Source organism: Manis javanica, chromosome 1, assembly GCF_040802235.1.
Source record: "Manis javanica isolate MJ-LG chromosome 1, MJ_LKY, whole genome shotgun sequence".
Classification (NCBI taxonomy): Eukaryota; Metazoa; Chordata; class Mammalia; order Pholidota; family Manidae; genus Manis; species Manis javanica.
Genome location: NC_133156.1, coordinates 27,662,107 through 27,689,859, shown reverse-complemented (window position 1 = coordinate 27,689,859; position 27,753 = coordinate 27,662,107). Strand labels below are relative to the sequence as shown.

General features: G+C 53.7%; 1 protein-coding gene across 6 annotated transcripts in view; it reads left to right on the top strand.

Moving 5' to 3' along the window:
- Positions 1–17: 17 nt before the first annotated feature.
- NDST1 (N-deacetylase and N-sulfotransferase 1) overlaps positions 18–27,753 on the top strand; it is a 102,864-nt gene continuing 75,128 nt past the window's right edge. The window contains exons 1-2 of one of the 6 annotated variants that reach the window (XM_017674687.3): positions 18–204; positions 25,855–25,939. The gene's annotated coding sequence lies outside the window, so the exon portion shown is untranslated. Of the gene's footprint in view, positions 205–25,854; positions 25,940–27,125; positions 27,573–27,753 lie in introns of those variants that run through there. The other 5 variants (XM_017674686.3, XM_073230622.1, XM_036994121.2 and 2 more) reach the window with 5 other exon arrangements.

Genomic DNA, 27,753 nt, shown 5'->3' with positions numbered 1-27,753 from the left:
AATCGGCCGGGAGAGCCGAGGGAGAATCCGGGTGGAAGCCGAGAAATCCAGCCCCGATAGCAGCGCCTGGGCCCGCCCCGGCCTCCGCCCCGGGGCGCTCGCCGCACGCTGGCCGGCTGCACGGGCCCCGGGAGCCGATCTCCGGTCGGCACCCACGCCCCATCACAGGATCGAACCCCGCTCCCACGGCCGCGACTCGGGGAGGTAGGCGCAGGGGCCGGAGGGTCTTAGGGGAGACGGGAGGGGGCCCTCAGCGCGCGGGGTCGCTCCTCTGCGCTCCGCCGCCTCGCGGGGCCCGAGGTATTGCGCCCCAACTTCCAGTTTCTGGGAGAGTCTGCTTACGTCCCCGCCGCAGGATGAGGGGACAGGCTTCGAGCTGCCCCAGCGCAGTGCCCAGGCCGGGACTGGGGGCTGGGCGCGGGGAGCGAGGGGGATGGGGGACGAGAGCGAGCGGGAGGCGGCGAGAGGGGCGGCGGTGGCTGCGGCGTGGAGCGGAGGTGTGGGAGCGGCGGGAGGCGGCCGGGAAGGGGTTAGCCCTGGCCGGAGCCGGCGCCCGGAGGCGCACACCCCGCCGGGGGCCCAGGCGTCCGGCGGCTCCCCGGGAGCGCCCCATTCCTCGGTAGCACTCCAGCCGTGTTAGCTAAGAGGCCGGGAGGGCCGACCGGTCAGTCCTCTGTCACCGAGCCGGCGGGGCCCGAGCTCGGCGTGCAGGCCGCGCGGGGCCCAAAAGGCCGCTCGCGCAAGTTTAGTGCGGGCGGGCGCCGGGCGGGCGAGTAGAGCCTGCCGGGCCCCGCGCGAGGGATGGGAAGACAAAGGGGTGCGGGACCGCACCGGGGCCGGGGGCAGGCCAGGGTGCGGCGAGGGCAGAGCGGCAGCTCTAGGTCACGGATAATGTCACTCACGAGGAATGCCCCCTCCCCCCCTGCTCCCGAACAGGGGAAACTTTTGTCTAGCGAAGGAGGGGGTTAGAGTCTGGGCCCCCGCTTCGGGAAGCGTAAGGCGGCCGGACCGGTTTTCGCCGTGCTGTGAGCGGCCTGGTCTCAACCCCCTTCCTCCCTCAGGTTTCTGGGAGCCTCAAGCCCCTGCTTTGAACGCCCCTCTTTAACACTCTGGGACGAGGAAGAAGGGGAGCTCGGGGACGCATGGGCTATGGGACAGGCTGGGAATCTGGGGCACCGGCCTCCTAGCCCCTTCCCAAGATTGAGCACCGGCCCAGCCAGGAGCTGTGCCAGGCCCAGGGGATAACAGAACTGGCCCCGCTCCCGGCCCCCACCCCAAGCATTCAGAACGGCCCAGGGCAGCATTGCCTCTTGGTCTGAGGTTCACACTGACCTGGGTGTCTGCCGCTTATCAGCTCTGTAACCGTGGGCCAGATCCTTACCTTCTAGTCTGTTTTCTCACCTGTAAAATGGGAAAAATACAGTATCTTCCGGCTCAAGGATGAAATGAGAACTTGTGGTGCCTCAGTAAATGATGGCATGTTTACATTCAACAAGTATTTAATGCATGTTTACTATGTGTGCTAGGCATTGGGCTAATTGCTTTACATACATTATTTCATGTAATTCTCTCAGGTTATTGTTAACCACATTTTACTGAGGGGGAAACTGAGGCACGGAATGTTAAAAATCAGACAGGTGGGAAGTAGGTGGAGCTTGGATTTGACTCCCCTCCTGCCTTAGTCTCAGCTACAGGGCTCTAAGAAGTCCTGTTGTGACTGAGTTCTTGGTGTCATTTTCAGTTGCAGTTATGAGGACACCTGCCCCCTCTCCCCATTACCCTTACCCCCGAGTGATGCTTGTTCTGCCTGGTACTGGTGCAGGCTGAGCTCTTGTACTGTGGGCAGCTGGAGCAGAGGGAAAGTCCATTGGAGCCTGAGCTTGGAGCTCCATGATGGTTAAAGTTCTGTTGCTGGCTGGGTCTGTGGCAGGAACGTTCTCCCACTGCGGGTGGTGCAGGGAGGAGCCCGTCTCCCTGGCTCCTACTGGGGACAGCTGGTGGCTTTGTCAACAGGCCCCTCCCCAGCACCCAGGGGACGGCAGAGCCTTTCATCTCTATTCAGACCAGGTCACTTTCAGATCAGCAGGGTGCCGACGTAGGGCCAAGAATGGGAGCCCCTGGGGCCATGAGAGACATAAGGCCGCAGGATTTATATCCCAGGTGTCCGGCTGGAAGAAGCCAGCAAGCAAAAAGGATGGATAGTGATCCTCCTGCCAGGGTCCTCATTGCTAAACTGATGGGCTGCTCTAGGTCCCCCAGCCTCAAGTCTTTGAGGATAGTAATGGGGGAGTGGGGGTGGACTTTGAGCCGTCAGCATTGCAAAATCTTAATTGAAAATGCATTTGTATGTGCATTTGTATGTTTCTGAGCCTAGAGCACACCATAAACCCTCATAAATACCACATGAGTGAATGTGTGGGGTGGCCCAGACTTCCATTGGCTTTAGTGTGCTGGCCCATCTTTTGGTGTGGGTGCCATCTCATGACTGCTGATCAGGCTCTGATTGGGCGCCTTGAGGAATCTGCTTAAAAATGGAAACCAATTGGTAGTTAATAAATGACATTTTTAAACAATGGAGTAGGAGTAGGTAATGAAATAAATTTTGGGGACATGAAAGTTTGTGTGTCACTGTTCTAAGTGCTCTAATGGCTGTTCCAGCACTGAATCTGGGATTTGCAGGGCCTGTAGGCTTTTGCTGGGGATAGGGTACCCTTCTGGGCTGACAGTTCACTGTCAGCTTGTAGGAACAAGAATGGAAATTCCACTATTAGCTGGACTTTGAGGGGTCTCAGACATGCAGGGGAATGAGTGGAGGGCTGGGAGGCTGAAAAGAGTACTGAGGGTTGGGGATGACGCTTGGCATATGGTTGGATTCTCCTTGCCATACCTGTCAGAGCAGGAGGAGAGGACTCTGGGAGAATCAACAGGTGAAGGGAGGAAGCCAAGAAGCAAAAAAGATGGATAGTGATCCTCCTGTCACAAAGGGTATACAAGGAACAGTTTTATAATTACAAGTTGAGAATGTGGTCAGAAATATGGTATCAGGCTGGGGGTTGGTCTGGGGGCCAACTGAGAAACTCTGTATCTGAGAAACTTAGGGCTTTGGCCTCCGCAGCCCAGAGTTGTCTCTGCCCTGGGCTTGGGACGTGCTTGATCCATCTTCCCTACTTTGGGACCAAAGCCAGGCCTACAAGTCCCTAGAGACTTCTGTTGCCTTGGAATTTGGTTTTGGGTATGGCTTGAAATCTGGACTGTTTGGAGGGCTTGGGACATTCTTTACTTAAAATGGAATGTTAGGGTAATTTATTAAACATGTATGGAAACTGTCTGTGGATGAGGTGGTGGGGATGAGGTGAGGTGCTGCTGGTTTCTGACTGAGAGGCTGCCAATCTGTTGGGAGAGGGAAGATGAGGATTGAGTGGTAGCGAAGAGGCAGGGTGTGATCAGTGATAGATGGGCTTTGGAAAGTCAGTGGAGGGGAAAAGCTGTTCTGGTTGTCAGTGTCGTCAGGGCTTCCTGGAGGAGGAAGTGTTTGTGAGGATGCAGGCTCTGGGAAGGGGGGCAGTGGGAGACAAGATCGGACCACAGGGAAGATTGCAGGATCCTGCTCAGGAGCTTGGATTCGTGCTGTAGTGGAGAGGACAGAGTTGTAAGCAGCTCGTTGAGTTGATACCTGTTGTGTGTTGTGCCAGGCTCCTTACATGCATCCTCTTGAAATTTCATATACCCCTGTGAAGTGGCTGTTGCTAACCCCCACTCCAGCCCATTTTCAGATGGGGAAGTGGAGGCTCGAGGGATTAAGGCACTTAGCTATATTTGAATGCAGGCCAAATGGTTTCTGCCCTGTTGTGCTGCCGTCTCAGGGGTCAAAGATGGTGAAAGACTGGCAGGGTTACCAGCTCAGAGACATGCTAATCATAGTCCAGCTGGTAGCTGACCAAAGTCTGATTGAGGCCTGGGACTAAGAGGGGAGGATGGGAGGCTGCAGGACTTTGTAGTCGCGTTGGGGCTGGGGATCATCACAGTTGGTCTGAGGTTTGGGGAAGTGGCAGTGTCATGGTGTTCAAGTCCCTGCAGGACTCTGTGGGTACAGGGCATAGTCTTGTACTCTGGCTCCCAAGGGCAGAGCCAGTACTGTGGGTGACAGGAGAGCTAACGGGAACAAGCTACCTGTAGAGGAGGTGAGGTCCCCATCACTAAAGATATGCAAAGAGGTTGGAGTGTTGGAGAGGGTGCAGAGGCATATACCAGGAGGGTCAGGCCTGGGTGACCTCTTTCAGTCCCCTTTCACCCTAGAATCTGAGCATTTAGGGTGGTGTCTGGTCCATTGCCATCTGCTGTTTTTCTCATAGCTTTTCACAGCTGCCCCTTCCTGTGCTCCTTGGGAAGTTCCCCCTGTGTGCCCTGCCTGTGGTGTACCACCCGGGAGAATCCTTACCCTGTGGAAGACACTCAGCCCGGCTGACCTTCAGGGACCCGTGGGGATGTCTGGATCAGGAGCCAGAGCCTGAGCTGCTGTTGTGGTTCCAGAGCCTAGAACCTTCTGCTTCCACTTCTAGTCTGTGAAATGGGTTCCGGTTCTCTTGCCTCAGAAATGAGGAGATATGGCGGAACCATGGGTCAGAGGGAATCCGTAGGGGCTAGGGAAAGGGCTGCAGAGCACCGAAGTGAGGAGCGGGGAGGGGGGAGCGGGGGGGCAGGGCTGTCCCTCTCCCTCCCCACAGGAGAAGTTACAGCAGCATCTCATGGTCTCGGGTGGGGGGGCTCTCTCTTGCCTGTGGGGCTGTTATATCTGCCCTTCAGTATGAGCTTGGAGGTTTAGAGCTTGGTGGAAGAGGTGGACGTGGATGGCTTGGACCGTGTGGCCTCAGAGCTAGAACCAAGAGTTTGGTAAGATGCCTCCGGGCCTTTTGATTCTTACCTGTTGATACATACTAGATCGATCTAATTCTAAAATGTGCATTGCAAATGAGCAGTTATTTATTTGAAGGCAAGGTGTGGATGTGGCCCGCTATGTCACCCCAGTGCCCCCATCTGTCATTCCCCCTCAACCATCAAGCAGAATCTGTCTCTTTTCCCTCCCTGTGTGTGCTCCGTCTCTTGCTGCCTCTACATCTTTGCTCATAGCGAGGATGCTGCACCTCAGTCACTTGCCCTCACCCACCCCCCACAGGTCCTCCCTGCCAGTGCTACCTCCTCCATGTAGTCATTTCTGAGTCTGCAGAGCTGGCCTCACCAGCTCCCTGTTTTACATGTGCACGGCCTGTTATCCGGCGCCCTTTCGGGTACCCTTACACACCTGCCCTTGACTTCTGGTTCCTTAAAGATGCGTCTCATCTCCTCTAGGCTCTGTGCTGTGGAGGCAGGGGCTGCACTGTGGCCCATTTCTGCACTAGTGGTGGCAGGGAGCAGCGTTGCCAAGTAGAGTCAAAAGTTCCAATCCCAGTTCTGCCACCATTAGCAGTGGGATGTAGAGCAAATTAACATAAATTTCTCTGGGCCCCAATTTCCCACAAAATGAAGATAGTGATAGTCTTGTTAGGGAAGTTGAGCAAATCAGTGTCTGACCCATAGTAAAAGCCCAGTAAGTGGGAGTTCTTCAAAGATAACAATGGCTTTTACCATTATTTATACCTGGGAGGTGATCAGTCCTTTCAGAGGTGGAGGGAAGAATTCCCAGAATTTGAATTTCTGAACTTTCTGTCTAATGGCCTGGAAGGCTTGTTCAGATGAGGACTGAGGCCCAGAGAGATAGGGCAAATTTGCCGGTGGTATGGAAGCTTGCAGTCTCATCCAGGAAACCTGACAGGATTTCCTCTCCTTGTTACACCTGTTTTTCTTCTCTCCTTTCATCAAGGTTAAGGTGTTCAGGTTCTGCAGACCCAGCTTCCTCCCTGGTGCCCATGCTGAGCAGTATCTGAAACTTATGCCAGATACGTTGGTCTGGCTGGCAGCCCTTTGGCCGCCCTCAAGGCCAGGGACCCATACTCCAGATTGTACACTATGTGCCAGAGTCTCCAGGGGCAGCCTGCCCAGCCTCCCTGTGTCTGGGAGGCTGGAGAGGATGATGGCAGGCTGAGGGGACCTGGGCTAGGTCTTGGGGCAGGTGACTAGGACACAGAGCAGAGGTTGGGAGCTAGGCTCTGGAGCCAGAAGGTCTGGGTTCAGATCCCTCTGGGTCACTTCCTGCTTGTGGGACCTTGGGTAAGTTGTTTATTTTCTTCATCTGTACAAAGGGGGTAATAATTGTCCCCATCTCACAGCATTTGATAATGGGGATGGATAAAAGGGGAGGTGTTTAACTATAAGGTCAGTCCATGTTAGTTATGGTAGTTTTTGTAGCTGATAATGTTACTGGACCGAGGAACTCATTTAGTCCTCCCGACAACAGTAGGAAGTAGACACTATTAACACCCTTTTAGCAGATATAGCAGCTAAGGCCCAGGAGATGGCGTCTCAGCCCAGGGAGGTCAGACTCAGGGGATTACCCACAGGGTCTACTGGTTTCTGAGGCCCTACTCTGGCCACATGAAACCGACTTGTTCCATGAGGCAGCAGAAATGTGGACACCCAATCAGAGCAAGCCAGGATGGAAGGGGCTGTGTCTGGAGGTGTGGGGCAGGATCCTGGTGCTCACGTGGTGGCCTCGTCTAGACCTGACGTCACGTGGATTCTCATCACCCCCAGGCCGGCTAAAGATTGGCCTGTCTGGGCAGGTCCAGGGTGGCAGTCGGCGAGGGCTTGCTGTAGTCATTGTGCAGCAGCGGCCACCTCGAGTTTATGCTACCTGTCCAGGCAGAGGCCAGGTGAGAGGAAATGAATGTTGTCATCGCAGGGCCTTCACTCCTGCTGCACCTCTGCCTAGATTCCCTTTCTCCAGGAATGTTTATACCTGGCTCCTGTTTCTGCTTTTAGAGGAGTGTTAGCATTACCTGTTCACGGAAGCTCTTCCTGATTCACCTGGCACTTAAGGTAGTGGTTCTCACAGCTGGTCTCTCTACCAGTAGCACAGGCATTATCTGGAAACTTGTTAGAAATGCAAATTATCTAGCCCCACCCAAGATCTACTGTGTCAGAAACCCAGGGTTGGGGAGAAGTGGGAAGTAGCAGTCTGAAGAAGCCTTCCAGGTGATTCCAATGTATGCTAAAGTTAAAGAAACACGTGACTAAGTAATTTTAAAAAATGATGCTTCCCCTCTTGGACTTTCAGCATTTTCAGACACCAGCAAATATGGGGGACCCAGAAGAAAGCCCAGTTTCTTTCTATCTTGTCTTCAAGGAGCCACCATCTTCTAACAGCTTCCTGTCCCCAGGAAACAGTCCTGTGATGTAATGATGGGGTTCAACAGAACCCCAGCATGATTATAGGAGGCAGTGCTCAGGCCACTTGAGGAAGGCAGGACTGGGGGCACTTGAAGGTTTGGGGAGTTTTGTGGGTGGCAAAGATTGGTGCCAGGAACTGGGCTGTGTTCTGGGGCTGTGGCCAGGAAGAGAATATAGGTCCTATTCCAGAGAAGGGGGTGTGAGTGCAGTGGCCAGATGTGGTCTGAGAGGGGTGAGGGGTCTTAGCTATTAGCAATCCAGTGGTTTTAAGCATCTCGATAATTTTGATGATCACATAATTGTTGTTCATATTTACTGAGAGCTTATCCATGCTTGCTATAAGCACTTCCAGGTGATCTTATCTGGAGAGATTCCCAGAATAATTCTCTTAAGACAGGTACTATTATTGTCCCCATTTTATAGATGAAAATACCGAGGCCATGTAGCCATAAGGTGGTAGGTAGATCTAGGAATTTTATAGGGGTGCTTAGAAGCACGATGTCATTGGAAGGAAGGCAGTGGGGGATTGTCTTGGAGTGTTTATGTAACAGACACAACTTAGACTGGTTTTTTAAAGAAGCGAAAGTGTATGAAATGAGTGAATCAGACTTTGGGAGGGTGGTTAGGGCTCAAGCCGCCACTGCCGTCTCCTGTCTCATGGATTGGCCATTTGAGGGGAAGAGACTGAGTGCTGAGTTCAAGGTCCCACAGCTAGGACAGGAAATGAAATCAGAGAGAGGAAAGTGGGCCTCTTCTGGTTTAACCGGAGGGGTGGGGAGAGGTCAAGGTCAGAACCTGCTGTCCATCTGCTGTTCTTCCCTGCCTCAGTATCTCCAGTGTACTGCTCAGGAGCCCAGGGGCTTTCCCGACAGTGTGGGGACCCTTCATTTCTCAGTGGAAAACCGAGACCCAGAGGGGAGCCGGACTCACCCGCACAGGGCCATGCAGTCAAGATTGGGACCCCAACCAGAGCTATCTGTGTTCTGACCAGGGAAGGGTTTGTTTCATAAAACTGCCCCTGCCCCCACGCCCATCTTTGGGCAGCCACAGCCCTCAGGGGGGCCCAGAGCAATGCTGGGGTCAGAGGTGGGTGTGTTCTGGGGGGAGAGCGCTGCCAAGGGGGGGGTGGGGCGACTTCTGAGAGGAAGAACACCCAGAAGCCCACGCCCCAGGCGGAAACCAAGTGTATTTTCTAGGTTCTGAAAGGATATTTGGAACAATAGAAGGATGATGGGGGAAGTTGACTATAAAAAGGGCTTCTTGAAAGCCTTAAAAAAAGTCATCTTTAGGTTTGACTTTTGTTTCTCTGAAGGATGTTTATGTAACTTCCTGAAAGCAGGACCCCAGGGCTCCAGTGAAGCTTGACAGGGGCTGTTGTTTATAGACCCACGGCCCTGGGGCAGGGAAGGACTTGATGGGGTTGTCTCCCCATTTTACATTTGGGACCAGGCTGTGCGAGGTCTTGCAGTGGGGCAGCAGAAGACTTGTCCCCAAAGCTTGGGTCTCCAGTCCTTGTGAGGGGTTGTAGTCTAGGCCTACTACCCCAGAGCCCTGCTGGCATGGAGGCTGGGCAGGGGCTGTGGAGGTGTCCTTGAAACACTCAGCTGTGAGGTGGGGGCAAAGCCAGGTCTGGCCTTCAGTAAGGTGGGCCTCCTGGGTGGTGACGTGCATGGTGGGGAGAAGGCTGAGGTGCTGCGCCTGGTGATGCCACCCCCGTCCAGATGCTGGGGCCCAGCTGTGTGCCATCTGCCCAGCAGCTGAGAGCTGTGAGTCACACCCAGCGGGTGCAGAGATGAGGATTATTGTGCATGGTGATTCATTCTGTTCTCCCAGTCCTGAAGGGATGGCTAGGCCCTGAGCCCTGATTCCTGCCCATGCCTGTGAACTTAAGTGGCTGTGAATTTGGGCTATGAGTTTGCAGATATGATGGGATGCAGAGGGCTTGGAGGAGTCCCTGCCTCTGCCACCTCCTATCTTTTGATCTTAGTATGTATTTATGGTCTTGACCTGACCATTCTCACCAGTGCAGGAGTCTGTGAGCCCCTGAAATCATGTGCAACATTGTGTAGGCCCTTCTATGCATTCTTTTTCTGCAGAGAGAATCTGTAGGTTTCATCAGGCTGTCAGAGGACTCGGTGTCCTGGGAAGTGCTGACAAGAGGGCAGGGGTTCTGCCTCATGCATGCTCTGCAGGCTTAAGAGCAGGTTTGCTGAAGAGGCAATGTGGTTCTAGTACAAAGTAGCCTGGTGGCAGTGTAGTATCATAGTTCAGAGTGTGGTTTCAGAGGATACTGTTGGGTTTTTGAGCGAATTCCTTAAAATATGAGCTGGGTGACCTTAGCTAAGATACTCTGCTTCAGTTTCCCTATCTGCAAAATGGGAATAAGAAGAAAAGTTTTCTCATGGTGTTACAGACTTTACATAACAAAATGTGTGTAAAGGACTTATCTCAGTGCCTGGTGCAAAGTAATCGGTTAAATTTGCTATTATTATTAGTTCCAGCTATGCTGCTAATTTCCTGTACAGTCCCAGTAAGTGCCTGGTCTTGGGGGTCTTCTTAAGTCTCCACCTCTAGCTTTGCACTCTTTGTTGGGCTTTCCAGGAGCTGCAGGGCAATGCTGGAAAGAGGAGTCACCAGGGGAGGGAGGAGCATCCCTCTCTGCGTTCAGAGACACTCTAGCCGAGGCCCTCCGTGGTTCCTTGAACATGGTTTTGTCTTGAGGCAGGGTTATGTAACCGGTGGGCCTGGCCAGGCAGGACACAATTCCCAACCTCGTTTTGTTCCCACTGTCTCTTCCTCCCCCTCCCCCAGTGGAGCTGTTGCATTAACTGAGCTGTTCTTCAAGCTCCAGGGATGAAATCAAACCCGTGCTGTTCTGCCACGGATTGATTTAGTCTGGAGGTTTGCTGGGCAGGTGGCCCCTCCTTTTGCCACCTGGGGTCAGACAGAGCTGATGCCTCTCTGCCTGCTTTGTGAATGGGAACTCCTTTTAGGGGGAAAAAATGGGCCATAGGCTGGGGGGCCCTTGACCTCTGGCCCCTGTGGTTCCAAGGGGCATGCCACCCCCTGCCCATGATTCCCTCCCCAGGAATACTCTTTCCAAGGCATTTGGCTGCAGGGAAGGCAGCCTCCACTGAGCTCGACAGTGTGTTCTCTGTCGTTTTAAAGGTAACAGAGGCCACAGACTGACAGGCCGCATCTGCCCCATGGGCAGATTTTGCTTCACTCATGCCAAAAATTGAGCTAGTTGTCAATAGGAGATTTTATGTAAAAATCCTAATTTCTGACTTTACTTCCCAAATGGGAAGATCAGAAAACTGTTCTCCAGCGGCTGCTACTGGAGGTGAGGCACATCCCTTCGCCTCATCCGTGACTAGCCACTTTGCATACTTGCCCATCTTTCTGGCACCTGGATTTGCAACCCTGTCTGTCCTGAAGATACGGGCTTGCTCTCTCTCGTCACTGTAGTGCCTCATCTGGCTGCTCCGTGGGCACTTTGAGGGTGATGGAGGGTGGGGCTGGCGCATCTCTGTGTCCCTCCAAGTGTTGGCTCTGGCTTAGGACTGTGTACACGACAAGTGCATTAGAAGTGCTTCCTCCATGAATTAGGTGTGGCTGTGTGTCCCTGCCAGCTGTGAAGGGTCCATTTGATGGAGGCCTCTGGATCGGCCTGTGCCATGGTCCCGAATCCCCCTTCCAGATAAGCTGTGGCTGCTCAGCCACTGGCCCAGGCAGCTTCTTAGGCTGCGGGTAAAGTCATGGAAGGTGCTGTGTCCATGCTGCAGTGTGACCCAGAAGAGCGACATCTCACCTGTGAAGGCCCCCGCATTTCACTCTCCCAGGGAGCTTGGAGGAGTTTTGTGGGAGCGGGTGGCTGGGGTGTGCAGCCTTCAGAGGGCGTCAAGCCCAGACCTCTGTATCCTGGGGAGCGGGGAGAGGCGGTCAGTGCAGGTGTTCACTGCACTGGGCTTGCCCTCCTTCGAGCCTCTCTCTGTGTATTCTCTTCCTAGAGTAACTGCTTCATCCATTGGTTCCTTTGTCCAGCTGTCTGTCTGTCCAAGGTTTATTTTGCTCTTTTAATTGAAATCTTAACTGTCTCTCCAGGCCAGGCTGAGATGTCTCCTTCTGGAAGAGGTCTTAGTTGAGAGGTCACAATTGATCCGGGTGCAAGAAAAACCTGGGTAGCTTGTTAACAATACATGCAGATTTCTGTTCCCCACCTTTGAGTCCTTCAGTTTAGGGTACAGCCTCCCACCATCCAGCAGATTCAGACAGGGGTCTGTAGACATGCTTGGAGGACCCTGTCTTAACCCATGGAGTACAAGGCTGGTGGGGAAGACCCTTGGGTGGCAGTTGTGCTGTGTGACATCACCACATCCCCTTCCCTCTTTGAGTTTCTCTTTTGCCCTCTGAGCACTAACATGCTGGACTCCTTCTGGTGGTTGTTGCTGAAAGTGTCTTGGAGAGGATGACAAGAGGGTGTTGGGGCAGGTGCCAGTGTCTCATTCTTCAGGTTGTAGCCCTGCTGTCAGGAGAGGAGGCGAACTGGAAGTACAAATCAGAGTGAGCAGCGGCTGTACCTGTGGATTTAAGCCCTGAGCCCAGAGAGGTTGGAGGACTAACGTTGGCAGCCCAGCAACCTGGCCACAGGCTGTGGGGCATCCTATTGTGGCCAGCAGGCTAAGGCTTCAAGTGTAGGCATGGACAAACCATTTACAGATTAGTAAACTGAGGTGCGTAGAGGGAGGGACTCTCCCAGTGTCACACTCTTCCATGAAAAGCCAGGCCTGGACCCTAGGTTTTCAGACTCCCAGGCCACGCCGCACTCTTCTGTCCCCACCTCCCTCTGCAGGGTCAGTGCCTGATCACCCAGCTGGGACCATCGTCTCATTGTCTGTGACATCCTTGAGTTTAGGGCCTGGGAAAGTGAAGCTACCAGCGTCATAGCCACCCTGGAGGCATGAAACCGGTTGGGTGTGCAGATTATCCCTCAAACGTCCTCCATCCCGTTTTTTTGTTTTTCCTTAAACTGTCTCTGATGGTCCAGCTGCCTCTGTGCCTGTTTCTGCCTGGCACTGGGCTTCATGTTCTTTACTTCGAGAACAAAGCTTCCTTCTGATGGTCCTCCTGCTGACAACAGGAAAAGGGCAGGCATGGCACCAGGCCTCCCTCCACCACCTCCTCCTGCTGGGGGCACCGGGGAGCCTTTGTCAGCTCTGGACCCCAGCCGCACTGGTAGGGAGAGAAGCAGCGCCCTGTCCGTGTTCCTGCTCGCAGCTGCAGCCCCACTCTGGGCCGGCAGTCAGACCCAGAACGTCTCCCTCAGTGGCCAGAAGGGTGGGCAGAGGTGTCAGACAGGGACCAGGGTACACTCTGTTCTGGTCCAAGTGGTCACTAGTCATGGGACAGGGCTGGGTTTGACTGACGCTCTTCATGCACCCACTCTCAGGGTTGCGGCTGCCACAGGTGGAGTATCAGATCAGCCTCCAGGCTGCAGAAAACAAAAGGTGTGTTCAGGGGAGGGAGACAGTAGTCCCCTCATTCAACATTTTTTAATCATCTACTTTGTTCCAGGCCTTGGGCTTACAGCAGTGAAGAAACAGTCTGTGTCCTTGTTTTGGACTTTGGGCTGACATTCTAGTGATGGGCTATATCAGCAGACCAAGGAACACAGTTCAATGCCAGCTATTTGCCAGGGGGCAAGAAATGCCTGGAAGAGAAGTAAAGCTGGGTTGGGGGTAGAAAGTGGGACTTATGCGAGTGGCTCTGCTGTGTTGGGTGGTCCTGGAAAGTCTTTGGTGAGAAGACAGCAGCCTCTGGTATGGAGGGGAAACCACGAGGTGTCTGGGGAAGAGCATTCCAGGCAGAGTGCACAGCAACACAAATGCTTTGAGACAGGAGGGTGCGGGGTGCGTCTGAGGGGCAGCAAGGAGGTGGGTGTGGCTGGGGCAGAAAGAATAAGAGTGATCCTGGTAGGGGGTGGGGGCCAGAGGGAGTGTGGAGGGCAGATCATGTAGGACCTCCTGGCCCATTGAGAGGACTTCATGTTTCATCTGAGTTAAAAGAGGAAACTGCTGAGGAGTTGGGGCCAAGGTCTGAATTGTTTCAAGGTACATTTACAAGAGATGGAGGGGGCTACCTGGTGGAGAGATGGGAGGGTGGAAGCCAGGTGTCTGGTCAGGAGGCTGTTACAGTCACCCAGGTGAGGGAAGATGGCTCAATGCAAGGATGGTCGGGGAGGCAACCAGTGGTTGGATTGGACTGACTTTGCAGGATGAGCTGACAGGTCAGATATGGGATATGAGAGGAGGGGGATGTTGACGGCAAGGCTTCTGGCCTGAGAGGTTGGAAGGACACTGTTGCCTGTCTCAGTAGACAGGGAACCTGCAGGCCAAGCAGGCTTGGGGAGAGAGATGGAGATTTCAGGTCAGGCATGTTAACTTGGAGCATACGCTGGGGTGGGGAACCATGGGTAGAGATCGGTCCTGGGCCTGCGTGTGTCTGTTGTTAAGGGATGCTTCCCACAGGGGGTGCGAGAGGTGCCCTGTAGGATCTCCCCCAACTCTGAGGACCTACTACATGAGAACAGATATTTCCCGAGCCCTTCATGATCTTCTCTTTCTTCCCAAGCCTCCTGCTTTTTCCTTCCTTCTGGACAGAGGGGAAAAGGCTGATTCTAAGGACTCAGTATCATGGTGGTGGTCCCAGCCTTTCCTCCTGGCATGCCTCTTGGGGAGGAGCTCCTTCTGGGGTGTGGGCAGGGAGAGCCCTGGAAGGGGGATTGGAGGCCTCAGGCCTTGCACTGGCTCTGCTACCAACAGAATGAGCTTTCCCTCTGTGCCTTGGTTTCCCTAAACATACATAGAGTGTTGAGCTGACCCCAGGGTCCTGAGGGTGGCAAGGGAGCACTTGAGGGGGCCCCATGGCACAGTGACTAAGAACCCAGGCTGGGAGTCCAGGCTTGGGTGCAAAGCGTTGCTCGGCTGCTTGGCTGTGAGACTGGGCTGGTGCAGTAACCCCTCCGAACTTCACTAGTCTCATCTGTGAAAATAGGCCAACCATGGTTCAACCTCCGTGCAATTACCATGTTGCTATGAGGCTTAAGTGAGCAATGAACACTAGGTGCTTGGCAAATGCCCAGGCATATCCCACATGCAGTGACAGGAGCAATTAGTACCAGGGACCTGGGTCACTGATCAGGCTAAGGGGTTTTGCCTGGTGGGCGGTGGGAGCCGTGGAGGGAGGTATTGAGTAAGGAGCGTATTACACGTATGGTTTGAAGGGAGCTGCTGTGATTTGGAGACTTAGCCTGAGTCCTCTTGGCAAGTCCCTCAGCCCCTTCCACTTGCCAGAGTGAGAACCAAGGGCTGGCCCTCATGGACCCTCCTGCCTGTCCGCAGCTGAGGGTCTTCACTGACTTGGTGTGGGTGGGTAGCCTCCACTTTGCACAGGTCCCTTGGGGATGGGGGCGGTCATTTTCCCTCAGGTGTCCTGCGGGATCCCTTGTCTCTACATCCCAGAGGCTCACCTTAGGGAATGTGAGTATGGGGCTTTGAGGGGTGGGTGATGTTGAGGGGACTTGAGTTGCATATAGGGCTCTGGAAAGGGCCAGCTGGGGCAGGGCGAGCCTGGAGTGGCATTCCACTGGGCACTTGGACTTGATGCCGGTTCCTGGTCTGGGTTCAGGCTGGGAGGTGCTTATTCCTGTGGAGCCATGGAGAGGTCGACAACAGACAGAATGTGGCCCTCTCAGGACCTACACTCCAGTGGTGCCCAGGCATGCCAACCAAGCCCTGTGCTTTTGCAGGCCTATTTCCCAGCATTTGAGCATGCCAGGACAGCCAAGGACATTTCCGAGTTCCCTAGGGCTCACAGCCAGGCTGTCACCAGGCATTGCTTGTTTTCCCAGGGTCTGAGGGTTTTAAGGGATGGAGGGAGCTCTGGAGATAGTCCAGGGACTTTCCTAATAGCTGGGTAAGAGCGCAAGGCACTTGACCAAGGTCTCATAAGGCTGCCTCCCTCCTATCTGTCACCTCCTTCTGTTCCGTGTCCCTTGCTCAGACGTTTGGCCTCCTGCCCAGACATTTGTAACAACCTCTGTCGTGTGGGCTCTCCAGGAGCTTTGTTTGTCCTCCTATTATCATAATCTTGCCATAACCTGCCAGGCACACTCACTATTTGGGTGGGTCTGGTCTTTGTACCCTCTAGTGCCAGACAGAGCAGTGCAGCATGGAGGTTCTGATCTGGGGCCAGACAGCCAGACTGACTTGTTTGCATTTCAGCTCTGCCGCTTGTTAGCCCTTGACCTGGGCAAGGTATTCCACGTTTCTGAGCCTCAGTGGCTCCATCTGTGAAATGTAAATGGTAGAAGCACTTAATTTTCGAGGATGTCATAATGGTGAAGTGAGATGACACGTGAGGTGCTGCTGTAATGCCTGCAGGGTGAGCTGTGAGAATTGGTATTGCCCGAAAGGCCCATCAGCGCCGGTTGAACTGAGAAGTCAAGGGCATGAAGGAGTAGACAAAACTCTGGCCTGGGAGGCAGTCAATGGGAGTGCTAAGTTCACTCTTAAACACTGCCTCCCTGTGTGCTTTCTGGGAAGTCACTGCTCCTCTGGGAACCCCACTTTCCTCATTTGTGAAAAGCAGAAGAAATCCCTGCTATGTTCTTACAGGGTTGTCACATGACCAAAGTGATGTCTGTGAAAAGGGTTTGCTTCTGCATAATGATTAAAAGCTGGCACAGCCACGGCTCTGGTGTACTGATGGTGATGAGGACATTATAGCCACAGTGGTGGACAGCTGGCTGGGCTGGAGGCTGGTTGGCCTGCAGATGCTCAGCACCCATGTGGCTTTCCATCCCTGCCCACCTGCTCTTGGCCTCCACCAGTCTGCCGTTCATGTCAGCTTCAGCATTGTGCACCCGAAGATGTGGGAGGTGCAAAGACCTGATGGCGTCTTCCAGGCCCTAGTGGGTTTTAGGTTATCTGGGCTGATGCCATGGAATGTAGGATTAAAGCCAGACACTGGTTCAAATCTCAGCTAAGCACTTACCAACTGGAAGCCTTAGCAAGTTGCTTAACTACCATGAGCCTCAGTTTCCTCATTGGTAAGATGAGGCCCTGATGAAGTGGAGGTCAAGCATTTAGCAAAGGGTCTGGCACACATTTATGTCGACTCATTGTATAATGTGTTTTCTGCCTGAAGAATGGTAACTGATGGGTTGATGGATGTCAGTGAGTGGGAGCCGTGGTGCCCATTCCTGGGGATGGGCTGTGGCATCGTCTGGTGCTACTCCATTTTACTGGTAAACAAAACAAGGCCCAGAAAATGGGTGAGGTGAAGGAGCAGTGGAGGGGAGTGGTTTGACTGGGTCACTGGCAGGTTAGTGCAAGGCTGGGCCTAGGTGAGGCCCTCAGAGGCAGACGTCAGGCAGCACTCCCTCCCTGGGGCCGCGGGGCACAGCACCTACTCTGTGAGGCAGGTGCCCAGCAGTGCTGAGACTGGCGCTTGTGCAGCACTCACCCCGCCCTGCCCTGGTCTGGGACTAGTGCTCCCGTCTCTGAGCCTGGGGGAGCAGGGTCCTCTGTGAGCTCCTTCTGGAGTCTCACTGCGGCCTCTTGGGCTCCTGTGTAAGTAGGTCACCTGGCGCTCTTCACTCTTGTTTCTGCTCTCTAGCTGTCTGTGTGCCAGAGGCGGCGAGGCATTCCCCTCTGCCTCCCCCACCTCCAGCCCCTTCCCCTGCCAGCTGTGCCACCACATAAGCATGCTGAGCCCCTCACACCCGAGGCATGTTGGCAGCGGCTCCTGTCGTGGTGACAAGCCCAGCTAGTCGGGAGGGATGAGACCACTTTCATGTGTGCCCTGAGTAAGCCTGCCTGGTCTCAGCAGGCCCCATGTCATGCCCACCAGTCTCCAGGAGATCAGAGAGCTTCTGCTCCTAGTGCCTCAGAGCTTTCCCTTCCCCTTTGTTGCCCCCCGTGCCCCTGGCTTCCCTTGAGGTCACAAGGCCTGGAGGCTTTTCAACTTCCCCAAGGCTTTTGTGTCTTGTGGGCAGCCTGGTCTCGGGGCGGCCATCTGGGCTACCCTCCTGATCACCACTGCAGGGCCTGGCAGCTGGGCTGCAGATAACTTGTTAAGAGGTGGCCCAGGCCGCTGATTCCCACAGGGATTCCTAGGGTTTACCTGGGACTGGCCGGATCCTTGACCACCCTTAAGGTGTGACAGGAGGGGACCTTGGACAGTCAGCCAGTCTCTATCCCCAAGCTCCACATGTGTAAACATACCATCCTTCTTTTTTTCTACTGCTGTTCTAGGGGCCTGAAATCCTGCCATTAGCAAGTCTCCCATGCTCTTTCCTTAGTGTCCTTTAAATAGGCATTTTTTTTGCAGGTGAGCACTCTTATGCGTTTGCTGCTGAAGAGCAAATCTAGGCTAGCCTGGCCCTTCTCCAGCTGCCTGTGTGACCATTGCCAAGGTGCTTCTCCTCTCTGGGCTTCCAAAAGCCTTTTCCCAGCACCTTGACTCTCCAGCACAGGGTGCGCACTGCTCTTACTCCTCTGCAGGGTGTGGCAGGGCCTGGCAGCTGAGCGGGGGTGGAGGCGATGGCCAGAAGCCAGCATCACAGACACTGTGACCACCAGCTGGCCTTCTTCCTCTTCTTCTCAGGACAGGTGGGGAACCAGCTCTGGAGGTTGGAAGGGCCTTGCTTGGGTCACATAGGAAGTCAAGCAGAGCTGCAGCTAGAGCCCAGGTGTCCTTGCTGCCCGGGAGACTCCTCCATTGCTGGCTGCCACCTTTCTTGGGAGGAACCAGGAGGCCTGTTGGCATGAGGGTTGGGGACGTGCTTTCCCCTCTTCTCTAGAAGGCACTTCCAGGTGGGAGGCATCCTCTGCTGCAGGGTCCTTGGATGTGGGGCAGAATCGGACAGGACATCCTATAGGAGGTAGGGGCTGGTGGCCTTTGGCAAGGGACAGTGTGTGTGTGTGTGTGTGTGTGTGTGTGTGTGTGGTGTCCTTTGGCAAGGGACAGTGTGTGTGTGTGTGTGTGTGTGTGTGTGTGTGTGTGGTGTCCTTTGGCAAGGGACAGTGTGTGTGTGTGTGTGTGTGTGTGTGTGTGTGGCGTGGGGAGGGGGCTGGAGGCTTCCAGGAGTGTGGTTAGTGGCTCAGGGAGCCTTAGGGCCACCTTCTCCCTCCCTCTCAGGAGACTGGGCTGACAGTAATGCCATTTGTCCTGCCTCTGGGATTAGGTGAACAAGCACAAGTGTTAAGTGAGGAGCGTAGAGCCAGTAAGAGGCCACGGCGAAGTGAAGTGGAGCCGAGGGGCTGCTGCCTGGAGCTTTGGTGGATCTTGTCCTTCTCTCCCTGGCCTCCCTGTATCCTCTGACCATATTCCCTAATCCCCTTCCTCCTGTCTAGTCTTCCCAGGTCTGTCTGGATCTATGTGTACCTGGATCTATGTGTACCTGGATCTATGTGTACCTGCAGTGTGAGCATTTCTCTCCCAGGCAGGAGGGGCCCAGGAGTGCAGGGGTTGAGACAGGCTAGTGCCTGACACTGGGTCTTATCTGCAGGTTTGTCAAGTGTCCCAGCTCCCAGGGCTGCTCCAGGGAGAAGGCAACAGCAGCTGAGTGATGGGAAGGAAGGGTTCAGCCTCTTATGTAGCTTCTCCTGATAGCTCGGCAAGCCTGCAAACTTACTGAAGCCAATGGGTCGGAGAGTAGGTTTACCACATGGCCATGGAGGGAGCTGAAGTGGTGAGGTCCAGATGTTTAGACATTCATGGCCTCTGTCCTGTCCACAGCTTATCAAAGCCAGAGGGACCCCTAGAGAGTTTCCATGGTCTTGCTTTCAGTGGGGGCTGGTCACAGCCACCCTGAATTTGCGTGGAATGTGGTAACTGTCTGGGGAGAGTCCACTACCAGCCTTCATTAGGTTCCCAAAGGGTTCCATAACCCAGGTGGTCTTCAGATCTAGTCTACACCTGCACTGGCCGACTGAGGAAGGAGGCTCAGAGAAGGGAAGGGTCTCCCCCAGAGGCACCCAGGGAGCAAGTGGAGGCACTGGGATTGCTGATATGACTCCAGGCTACATGGATTTTGCCTTCTGCATCCATGAGATGGAGACCCTCCAAGTACACCTCCTTCTCAGAACCTTTTGGGAGGCATCTGACAACCTGGGGTGGGCATGCAGGAGGTCAGGGGCTGGGGCTGACCAGTATTCCCTGGCTTCTCTGCAATGCTTGTACTTGGGAGAAGTTCAAGGCATGATAAACTTGTTTCTACCTTATTGGAAGGAAATGACCAATCAATGAAGTCATGAGCAGACATGTCAGGCATGCCAGTCGCCACTGTCCTTCGCTTTGTCCCTGTTAGCGGAGATCTCCTGCTCTGGACCCCCACTCCAGCCTCTCCTCTTTCTTAGCATGAAGCCTCTGTCTGGAGCATGGAGATAGCCCCTCTTTCTCATGGGGGTCCCTGCCTGTATGGCATGACAGAAGCTCCCAGGGCAGGGGAAGATGAGGACCCTCTGGCTGAGGTCCTGCCTTTCTGGGGACCTGTGGTACCCCTCTCTGCCGGTGGAGGCTTTTGCGTTGCTGGAGAAGCTGGGCCAGCCTGCAGTTAGGCAGTCGGATCTGATCCAGTAGGATCTGATCACCTGTAGCAAGCCTCTCTGGGTGTGCTCTGGACGGTGTGGAATGCTGGGCAGCAGGACTCTATAGAGGTTACAAGCAGGGGCTCCAAGGTGGGCTGGTTTGGGGCAATCTAGCTCCACCTTTGCCCATCTGTGTGATCTTAAGTCTGTTGCTTACCCTCTGAGCTTAGGTTTCCTCATCTGTAAAAATGCATATATCATTGATACCACTTGTCAAGGTGCGAGGACTGGAGGTGGCAAATCAGGGACCCTTCTCAGTGCAGCCCTTATGGCCTGGTGTGTTAACAGGTGCTCAGTCACTGCTGGCTGCTGTCAGCAAGGGAGGTTATGTGATATTTGCAAGGAAATAAGATCTTTTGAGTGTCTATGATATAAGCCTAAAAAAAATAGGAATGGATTTGACTGTTGTAAATGGATTTGGAGTTGGGGAAGCTCATGGGCTAACAGAGAGCATACCTTGTGAGGGGCCTGCCCACCTTGTCTGCGTTAGGAGCTTCTGTGGGACTGTAGAGCACTTTGTCCCTGGGACAGGAGGGCAGCTGGTCCTGACCTGTCATGCTCCCCATTCTGCCCCTCTCTGCAAACTGTCTCGTTTGTTTGCTCGGTTAAACTCTTTCTTCAGAGCTGGTACAAAGGTTACCTCTTAACTCAGGCCTTGTTGGAAGAAAGACAAATTCTCAGCCAACGGGGTCTAAGTTCCTGAGGCTTTTTGTAGAGAATTCCCTGCCTGGGAACCCAGAGCAAAGCCAGGGTGAGAACCTGGACCGAACCAGCGCTTTCTGCTTTGCTTGATGATTTGTGGGTCTGCTTCTTAGAAGGATCATTAGGAGCTGCTTTGATGTTTACATACACATAAAATGGATGAAAACAAAAACAGAAAGAGTACCATTCAGAGGTAGCCAAGAAGGGGATGTGGGGTGTGCTAGCCGTCCCCAGTGGGCACAGAGGGCCCATGTGGCTGCGGGATGATGAGCCCAGGCTGTCAAGCCCAGCGGCTCTGTGCTGGATCCTGATGCCCACTCATTAGCTTGTGGGCTGGAGCAAGGCATGGGTTCCCTCTGGACCTCAGTTTCCTCATCTGTAAAATGAGGGGAATGTATGTAGGTCATGGTGCTGTGTAAGGGTTAAATACTGGTGTTGTAGTACAGGCATGTCGTGTCTAATACATGAACGGTCATATGATTAGTATATTTAGTTTGGAGAGTCTTCATAGGAGATTCAAAAGAGGGAAGATAAATGACAAGGGCACATTGCTCTTGAGCATCTCCCACGGTAGGAGGCTGCTTTTCCTTCGAAAGCGTTCGGTGAAGTTGGGAGACTAATGTCCTAGACGTGACATCTGAGACTGTGCCCCAGAGCAGCTGGTGTCTGGCAGTGTAAATCTGGCACTGTGTGTGTGGTGGGTTGCAGAGGGGAACTTACCTAGGACTTGGATACCCACACCCGGCTGAGGCTGGCCTTGGGGGGGGAGGATGGGCAGGATTTCAGTGGACAGGAAAATGGTTCTAATGTAGGTCGGGGTTGGGTAGGCCTGGCTGGTACAACCCAGGGGGTCCTTTTCTCTCTCTGGGCCTCAGTGTCCCCATGTGCTCTCTGCAGGGTGGACTGCACATGCTGTGACCCTGAGGCCTGAGCCAGACAGCCGACAGTCCCTTGGTGGTGGCCCTGGGCTCTCAGCTGGTGACGGGCAGCAGCTTGGCTCCCAGCCAGGCAACACTGCTGGGCTGTGGGGGATGGGGTGTGCAGAGAATTCCAGCAGAGGAGGATTTGCTTCTGGTCTCAGCCTCCTAGGGGTGTAATTGCACTGGAGACATACCTGCACAGCTGGGAAGCAACTGTGGAGGATTTTCTCTGCTACACTGTGCATGGTGGGTGGGGCAGGCTGGGGCAGGGTGCCTGGTGGAGGCTATGGGGTGTGGCTGGATAGTGGGTGGTGGTATGACTGTGTTGTGGGGGTGACAAGCTGCAAGGAGCTGGGTCAGCTGTGGGAGTGCCCTTGGCATCTCAGGGAAGCTACCATGGCTGGGGCTGCAGCCACCTCTCCTCTCCCAAACTTGGGCACCCATTCAGAGACTTTGGAGCCTGCCTGCACCTCCTCTTAGCCTCCCATCCCATGCCTATGCCTGTGGCCCACATACCTGGGATGACACCATTGAACATGTCAACACTATGTGCATTTGCCTGGGTGTTTATGTGCATGGGAATGTGGGGAACTTAGGAGGCACAGTCAGGAATGACCTAGGCAGGAAATACAGTCTGGGCTGGGGGACCATGTGGGACTATGGGACATTCACCTGCAGAGCAGCACACTGGAGTTGTAAAACCTTGGGGCCATGGCCTGCCTTATCCCTGCCTGGCGCCATGCTGGATATGGTGGTGCTCGGTAAGTACAGACTGAGAGGACAGGGAATGGATCATCTGCCTGCCCCTGACTTCCAGTGTGCTCCCAAACCTGACCTCGCTTCCTCTTTCTGGATTTACTATTAATTTGTTATGTGACCTTGGGCCAGTTCCTTCCTAAGCCTCAGTTTCCAAATCTGTTAAATGGATAATTATTTTATTAGCCTATATCACTGTGTGCCAGGCACTGAACTGTTTCACACACATGTTCTCTCTTGGTCTTGGCAACAGTTCTGCAAGATAGATAAACCATTTCTTTACACTTGGGGAAACCGAGGCTCAGGTTGAGAGATTTGCTCAAAGGTTACAAGACTAGTAAATAATGGAAGCAAGATTTAAATAGGTAGGCTGGCCCCCACCTGATCCTTAATGTGGTACTAGCAGCCCCTGCACTGCTACCTGCCAGGTTGTTGGGATGAAGCAGGGTGGTGCGTCCAGCCCTTCACGGGAGGCCTGCTGCACATAGTTGGGAACAAGTACATGGGAGTTGGGTCACTCAGTGCATGTTGCTGTGGAAGGCACAGGAAGCTCGGCCTCTGGAAACTCTTGGTTTCGCCTCTCTAGCCCACCTATTCATCCTGGACCCCTTCTCCAGCTCTAATCTCCAGACAGCTTGGTCTTGAGAAGGCCCTTGTACCTCTGGGGCCTAGAGAGGATTGTGGGGAAACCAGAACGTTCTGTGGTAAAGGGCAGGGTAGAGAGTGACTTATGACTCCAGAGCAGAGGCCACCGTTACTGTGGCGTTTCTGAAAGTGTGGTGTTGTCATGGTGTCTCCTTGACTACCAGAGCATCTCATTCTTATCTCCTGCACCTTGGCAGGGAGAGCTGGGCTTGGGGCTGGGAGAGCACAGAGAGAGCCTGGCTGAGGGCTGGAGGCCTCAGTGGCTGACCCCTCCTCATGCGCTCCCCCATCTCAGCCAAGGTTCCTCTGCAACTTTGGAGCCATCTCATCCTTATGGGGGTCCAGGGTCAGATTTCAGCTCTGCCACTGACTAGCTGTGTGACTTTGTCCGAGTGACTTAACCTCTCTAAACCTGATTTTCCTCAATTGTAAATGTGAATAATGACAGTATTAGTTGTAAGGATTAGATAAGATAAGGTATATAAAAGTGCATAGCACAGTGCCAGGCTCATGGTAAATGCTCAATACATGGTAGCGGGGAAAATAAAATGATAATTGTAATGGTATTATGTTGTTATTTTTTTACAGAAATCCCTGAGTTTCATGGAGGAATTAAAGGCCAAATTTGAAGTCAGAAAGGAAACCTGGTTGAGCCAAGATTTAACAGTTTCCTATGTCACTGTGGCAGGTCACTTCACCTTGTAACCTTAGCCTCCATGCCTATAATCAGGACTAGTAACAGCAGCTCATTCATTCATACTCTGAGTCCTCAGTCAGGACCTATGCCTGGGGAAAGTGGTGGGAGCTTCCATGATGAATCAGGCTTGTCCCTGCCCTTTGAGGCCCCCAGACATGTGGAAACGGGAAAGGAAGAAAATTGATATTTGTGGAGGGCCACTGTGTGCCAGGCTCCAGGCACGGTGGGGTCAGTGGGTCCTGGTCCTGCTCCTGCTCCAGCATCTGCAGGCCACAGAGTGCAAAGCTGCAGGTGGAAGCCTCTGAGCCTGCTTCGCACGGACCATGTGCTCATGTGCACCCAGGGGCTGTGCAGGAAGCCAAGGAGGGAAATAAGTTGGCTGTGGGCTGTGTTAGTGGAAAAGCACCTGGCTGGCCCGTGTGAGGCCTGTGCTGTAAGTGCCTAAGCTGAGGGCCAGTGGGCATGTATGCCCAGTGCTGTCTTCAAGGCTCTTTTTATAGAAAAGTTAGATGTTCTAACTTTCACGTGAAATCTCCTGATTTTAGAATGTTGGTAACTAATGTCAAATTAAAGAGAAAATGCTGTGCAAGCCAAAGGACACACATCTGTGCCCTCTCTTGGCCTGAGGGTCCTGGTTTTCATCCTCCCACCATGGAGTGGGGATAAGGTGGGAGCGTGAGGAATGGGATGTGGGGCAGGAAGGGGGTGGAGTGGGGGGAGAAGACTTCAGAGAGGTGATGACATTGGAGCTGGGGTCTTGAAGCATGAGTAAGCGTCCCAAGGGGCAGGGGAGGCATTCCAGGCAATGGGAACTTGATTAGCAAAGGCCTAAATGCATGACCAAGATTGGTGACTGGTTGGGTGAGGCTGGAGTTGAGGAAAATGGCTGGTGATGTGGGCAAGGCCCAGACAGGCCCAGGGTGGTAGGAATGCTCTGAGGCCTCGGCCACCAGCTGTCTTTGAGACCTGGGTAGCTCCTGTGAGTAGAAGCCCTGCAGTTCTCCATCTCTTGAGCCACAGGGGCTCTGGAATGCAGGTGGGCATGGAGGGTGTGGAGAGTCCTGAGTGGGTGGCACCAGGCCTTTGAGGGGGTTGCCGTGGGGTCAGTGCTGGAGGCCCCCTTGCCAGCATGCTTGTAGCTAGCACTTTGTTTACAAAGCAACTGCCCCCCATGCGTGTATGCCCACCCTCAGGTATTTGGCCTTCTCTGGGGACATAGGCTAGTTGGTTCGCTGTCTCCTCCCTTAATCCCTCCTCTGGCCCGGGCTTTGCCATGGCCTTGGCCTCCTGGCCTCTGACCATCTGGTCCCTGCCCAGTCACCCAGCCCCTGGGAAAGGCCGCAGCCCCTAAAACCTGAGGGTTTGGGATTCCAAAGGTTGGCAGGGACTTAAGAGAGACAAAGAACTGAGCTGACTTGCCAGTGCATTGTGGGCCCAGTTGTTACCCACATGGCGAGTATGTTACATAAGAAACAAGAGTGCGTGATAATACTGCTGACTGTATTCAGTGCTGTATGCCAGGCATGGTTCTGAGCACTTCATACGTGTCAACCATGTAATATTCACCACTTTGGGAAGTATGTCAAGTTTTCTTGTTTTATAGATTAAGAAACTGGGGGCACCGAGAAATTAAATTGCTGAAGATTACATAACTACTGGGTGGTGGGGTTTGGGTTTGAATGGAGCCACTGTGTAACCCCTGCAAGCCACAGTCTGCACGTGTAACCTTTAGGCTCTATTAACCTAGGGCTTTGGGTCCATGGATGGGCTTGATGGCGTGGGGTCTGGACTCCTTGAAATTGTCACAACAGTTTCCAGCATAGATGCCTATTTTTTATGGGAAAATGTCAGATTCCTATAGGGGTCCATGACCTCCAGACACCTGATACGCTGCTGGTTGCGTCATTAATACATACAGTTGACTGAGGACCAGTGACCACAGTGCCCAGGCCTGTGGGGGAAGTGGGTTGGGTGGCCAGAGTGGGCAGGTGCCCCCAAGCAGATTTACCTCCCCACTCACTGTGCTCCTGTCCTCAACTGAGGGGTAGAGATCCCTGTGGCCCAGGGCAGAGGGCTGCCCTTATTAGTGGTAATGGGTCATGGTGGCAACCGGGGAATAAACAGAACCAATGACCCCAGCCTTCCTGCCTCCACCCAGGAAACCTGCCCCTTCTTGCCCTGCTCTCAACTGGGATTGCAGAGTCGCTGGAAAGTTCTAGACACTCCCTTATCTCCAAAATGTGGTATGTGCTCCTCCCTCTTCCTACCCCTGGTCAACTCTTCCTAGTTCTTCTGGTTAGTTCAGGTGGTGTTTCCCACTTCCTCCGGGAAGCCTTCCGCGCCCCTGCCCCCCCACCCCACCCCCAGGGGAGTTAAGTGCCCCTCATGCTCTCGGATACCCTCCCTCTCCCCCTGTCACGTTCCCACTGAATTGTAAATGCCTGTTTTCATAACTGCCTTGGGGTTCTCCATTGGTGCTGGCACGAAGTAGGGACTGAATTACAGAATATCAGAAGATCATCTGATCCAAGCCCCTCTTTAATGGGCTGCAAGCCGAGAGAGGGGCAGAGTGTGCCCTGGGTACAACAGCATGTCAGGGCAGAACTGGGAGCAGACGTGGGTGGGGTCCAAGGTATGTCCTCATTTCACACCCCTGCCTCTTGCTTCTGAGCACATCTTTTAAAAACTTTTCTCTTATTTTCACAAAAATAATGATTATTGTGGAAATTTTAGAAAACAAAAAAGGAAAGTAAAATCACTCAGAGATAATCTTTGTTAGTGGTTATTTTTTTGGTTTAGCACCAGTTTCTGGCCTATGCATAAAAATTTTTAACAGAAATATGGCTATGCCTATATTGTTTTATAAGTGTTTTACACTGTAACAATATATATGGTAATTCTGTTTCTGTTTCAGTGAATGTCCTTCTTCCACGTATTGTGAATGGCTGCCTGAGATTCTAGCACATGTTTGCATAATAATTACCGAAGATAATGCCCTGTTGTTGAGCATTTGCTATTATAAACAGCACTGGGATTGAAATTCTCAGTGGGGGCTCTCTACACACTTCTGCAGTCACCACCTCTAGGCTCAGTTCCTGGAAGTGCAGTTGGGTCTCCTGTGCTCTGCCCAAGCCGGCGCACCATATAGCCCTGGGGCTGGGAGGGATCTGATCTTCATCCCCAAGGCTGGGTCTTGGGCTTACATTCCCACCCTGGCCGCACGGCCCAGGAAAGCCCACCTCCTGCTGGCTTCCAGCATCTGCCTCCCCTCCTGTTGGAGGGAGACTGGCGGGCTTTGGTAGGGGGTGATGTTTGGGGTGAGGAAATAATGGGGGCCTTTGTTTCAAGGGTGTAGGTGTGGTCCTCATTAACTGTCCAGTGACACCATTGCAGGCAGCATGTCCTGGGGGCGTCAGGCTGAGGGGGAAGCGGGAGCCCAGCCTCCAGCTGCCTGGGTGGACAGATCCAGTGAGGGACGTGGTTTCCTGCTGGTGCCTCAGTAAGCTCAGAATCCTCAGAGTAGGGAGTTTCATCACCAGCTGTCCCGGCTGGCACGAGCGGCTGTGGGCACGGACCTGGAGGAGGAGAGGTCCTGTTGCATTAGGGGCAAATAGTAACAGCTGCTGGTGAAGTGTTGCTCTGCTGAGCTCCTTGAGCACGTTTACTCAGTTACAATCCACAGATGAGGTCACTGCTGCTGGAGAGGGGCATCTCCCTCTCTCTTCTCCTCAGTTCTGGCACAGCCAAGCCACTGATGGGTCACAGCCCTGGGTTGGAGTCCTGGCCTGGCTGCGCTGCCGGAGCCTCACACCTTTCTCTGTTGGGTGGGGCTGCTGGGCCCATTCAGAAGGAGAAATGGTTGTGGATGCCCTGCAGGTAAGTCAGAGGGGGCCGTGAGGATGTGATGTTTGGTCATGATTTAGAATTCCACCTCTAGCTCCCAGGCCTTGCCCATGTGTATTGTACCACTTCCGCCTTCCTGCTTCCGAAGTTTTTCTTGGTCTGGTCTTGGTCTCTGATAATTATAATAAATAGCAACTACTATTGTAGACAACCA